The following is a 4384-nucleotide window of genomic DNA, read 5'->3' on the forward strand; positions in this document are numbered from 1 at the left end:
GCAAATTTGCAAATTTTTAGTTTTGGTGTCTTAAGTTGTATTGTTCCATTGGTCATTTTTCTGTTAGAATTTGGTAAAACTTTCTTCATAGAAAATGTTCTCTATTGTCTTAAGTTTATTCTCATTTTTGAATCACTCCAATTGGAGTTTTGTAGCTCAAGTTATAGCCATTTGAACCATAGCTTCCGGATTGGACTTAACCTAGATTTCTGGGCAAATTTTGGTTCAGGCAGTTTTAGGTCACCAAGTTTGGGTGGCCAAATGATTAGGTTAATGGCATAATTTTGGTTTGTGTTCATGAAAGTTTTAGATCTATATCTCATCTGTCCACTGGTAAAATTTCAGGTCATTTAGACCTACCTAGCTCAAGTTATGGTCAAATGAACAAATACTGTTCATTTGGTCATTTTGTACAGGTCAAACTGAGAATTTTCGGATTTGGTCAATTTGTTCACTAGGTTTTGGTCACTTTTTGGGCATGGTTCCTAAATGAAAATTGTGTCATTTAGTGTCTATTTTCATTCTCAATTGGTCTCATACCAATTGGAATTGTAAATTTTCAGTTTTGATCTCTCAAAGGGACCTTGGTCCTGCTGCCAGCAGCATGACCACATTGAATCAGAATCTAAACTCAATTCAAACACTTCCAACACACTTCATTTGGTCAGAAATGACCATTTCTCACTTCAAACTAGGTCAAAGACATCATTTAACAATTTTTCACATTTTTGTCTCTAAACCCTAAGTGTCCAAAATCCTAATTCACACTAATTGTTGCATTTAACCAATTCAATGCCTATATACATGCTTCTTCAACCCAAACAAGATCATATACACCTTTAAGTCCATCAAACTCATGCATACACACATCAAAACCCTAATTGACTGAAATTTAGGTTTGGTCCTCCAACAATAAATTTCATTTCATTTTTTTTAACTTCTAAGTTACTTTAAGCTGCAAACACAACTAATAATCTAAAATTTTCAAATTAGGGTGCTTACCTCCACTTGGATTTGAATTCTCCAATTTCCTTCTTCTTTTCTTCTTTCTTTTTTTGTCAAGTCCTCTATCAAGGCTTGAAATCAAGGTTTAATGTTGGAGGTTTAACTTTTTATGGTGGAATTGTGGGTTTGATCAAGCTCAAAATGAGCTTTAATGGAGGTTTTGGTGAGGGAGAGGGAGGGTGAGGCGGCAAGGGATGAGGAAGAAGAAGACTTTAATTTTTTTTTTTTTTGTCTTAGGAAGACCATAAATCAATTCATTTAAATTTATTAATTATAATATTTATGGCATCATGCATGATGTCATCTCCCTTCACTTTTTCATTTTCTTTTTTTTTTCTATTTATTTTTCTATTAGTTCTTTAATTTAATTCCTGACTCTGAAAATTTTTTTTCTCTGATTTTATTTGACAGTTAGGTCAGGAGTCAGCTCTCGGGGTCAATTGACCAAATTGCCCCTCGCCGGTTCAACCCAATTTGTAAATAATTCAATATTCCTTCCGGATCTCTGACCTAATTATTTGACTGGCTTAGCAACCTTTTTCCGTGATTTTCTCTTTTCTACTGTGTTCGTAATGGTCCTAAGGACCACGGCGTCACATTTTACAGTTTGAAATTTGAGTTTAAATCTACTTCACAGTCGTTCCCGAGAAGGTCACCCATCACTGTGACTCTCGGCTCTTTTAACTTCTTATGTTCTGTTTTTCTTATTTATACTTAACTAATTGACAGTTACTAATTATTTGTATTTATGGCTTATCTAGTTGTCTTAAGTATGGTTCTAATTCTCTTAATTGTCTGGATCGACTCCGGTCACCGGAACAATATAATTTACCAGACTATGTAAATAGGGATGTTATAATTCTCCCCCTCTTAAAATAATTTCGTCCTCGAAATTGTGTCCACTATCTGTCCTCAAATAGTCATTCATGTTGTTTTCTTATGTTTTTCTCACATTTCTACATAGCCTTATAATCGGAATAATGGTCCATAGCACTTTAACCAATACTATTTACTCATCGATTACTTACCTCGTGTGTCATGTTTCTTATGAGCTTCTGTTATAAGTTAGATTCAAATTCATTTCAATTTTTTGAGGTAAGCAAATCTGTGTGCTAGTGAATCCGCTTTTCTAGGACCTCGTGTTATCCTATGGGTGAGAACTTAGTTTTACTCTTTTCTTATCAAATCTCTTAATCATTTGATGTAACCTTCAGTTTAGTTTAGAATATTTTAGTCTTTTCTTACTGTTGTTTTAACAATTGTTTTCTTTTGTAGTATTTTCTTTCTTGGTCATAGGTCCCTAACCATTATCTTACCATCTCCATTTATGACCAAGGCCTATGTGCCATTTTTCACTATCTTGTTTGCTTTGGTTTAACTTATTTCTTTCTTGATAAAATAGTTCGGAATATCGTTACGCATCTTAAGTAAATTGCTTGCCTTGGTGGCAATTCCTCATCTAGTATTTTCTCATTTCTTACTGTTCTATTGATTTTTATCTATCGATATTCTATAGCTTATTTTGTACTGATGTGTAGTCATTATTTTCTTTTGTACTGACTATAACCTTTCAATATTCTAACTTTAGAGTTTTAAATCCCAGGTTAGGATTTTCAAACTCCTTTCCAATAAGAAAACTTTATCTTATCATAATTGTACCAAAACAGATGCCATTTGGAACTATTCTTATTCTTGTGTACTATTGGGTAGTACGTAGCTCTACAAAATAAATCCCAAGTCAGTACTGTAATCTGTAGCTTACAGCACAAACATCAAGAATATTGCATAGTTACTACGATACATCCCAATAGAACAAACTTCCCTATATCTTATTTCTTTTAAATTCACTAATATCTTGAACTTATTTTGATTATGGTACTCACTGACATCTATCAGCAGTAATACCCTTACCCGCATCTAAGGTAGCTATATTACTATAACTTACTTTTAGGTTCTCTTTCCTTACATAATTAGGCTTACTAATTAACTTTACAAATTCTTGTGTGCTAGCAAATACTTTTCACTGACAAACTCTTCCAAAATTAATTTTAAAAAGACTAGTCACTAACATATCAAAATTGATTTTTTTTTTTATACATATACATATCTCAGTTAAGAATTGAGAAAATACTAGCAACCATATCAGAAGTCTCATCCTCGTCCCTCTATCGCATAGTGTATACTCTCACCGGAGCATCACCTTGTCCTGGTTGATTCACAGTACTCTGACTTCCAGGTGTACTACCCCTACCTCTGCCTCTGCCTCTGCCTCTACCAACTGTTGGTAAACTCTTCGAGGTAGAAACTTGGGCTGATCCTTCTGTCATGGTAAATGATCCATAACGGCGTGGACTTATGCAATCCTTAGCAAAATGACCAGTCCCTTCACAATTGAAACATGCTCCTATAGCTCTATAACATACTCCACTATGTGGTTTACCACAAGTCTCACAAAGTTGATCTGATAGCATATTTCTGTGTGTCCGTTGAGTTTGCTGATCGGATTGGGATGGTTTCTGTCTAGAAGATATACCTCTATCCGATTCGCGCGAGCTAGATCCTCCAAAATGTTTTCTTTTCCCAGAGCCACTCTCAGTAGCTTGACCAGTAACCTTTTTAATTTTCTCTTTCTCTTGTGTACTCTTTTTCACTGCCCATTCTGATTCTATCCTTTCCAATTCCAGGGCTTGTGAAATCAATTCAGAAAAATTCTGGTGTCGGAACCCTACTACTTGCATTCTCAAGCTAGGCCTCAACCCAGCCTCAAACATTTTACACTGGTCTCTAGGGGTGGAGACTAAGCTTCCAGCATAATGGCTTAGCCTTGAAAAGTCCCGCTCATACTCTGCTATAGTTCTATCCCCTTGCTTCAAACTTAAAAACTCTTGCAGCTTCATGTCTACATAAGTATCAGGGACCCACTTTTGCCGAAATTCCCTTAAAAAGTCTGCCCATGTGAGGACTGGCTGCTCTATCAGACTGTAGGGGATGGTCTTCCACTACTCATATGCATCCCCTTGGAGAAGTGATACTGAATATTCAAACTTCAACTCTTCAGCACATTGTAGTTTTCTAAAAACCCATTCCATCCTCTCTAACCACTGTTCTGCTTCCAGTGGATTCATTGTTCTGCTTCCAGTGGATCCACTGTTCTGCTTCCAGTGGATCCACTGTTCCTTTGAATTCTGTAGCCCCAAATTTCATTAATTTCTCATATTGTCGAGCCAGAGGCTGTGGTTGTGCTGCAGGTGCTTGTGTCTGTGCTTGAGGTGGCACATTTCTTGCCATTTGTTGAAAGAACGTAGCCATCTACTGTGCAAACTGAGTAGGGAACTGCGGTGCTTGAGCAGGAGCTGGAGTGGCTGACCCACTCACATTC

Source organism: Hevea brasiliensis, chromosome 16 (assembly GCF_030052815.1).
Source record: "Hevea brasiliensis isolate MT/VB/25A 57/8 chromosome 16, ASM3005281v1, whole genome shotgun sequence".
Lineage (NCBI taxonomy): Eukaryota > Viridiplantae > Streptophyta > Magnoliopsida > Malpighiales > Euphorbiaceae > Hevea > Hevea brasiliensis.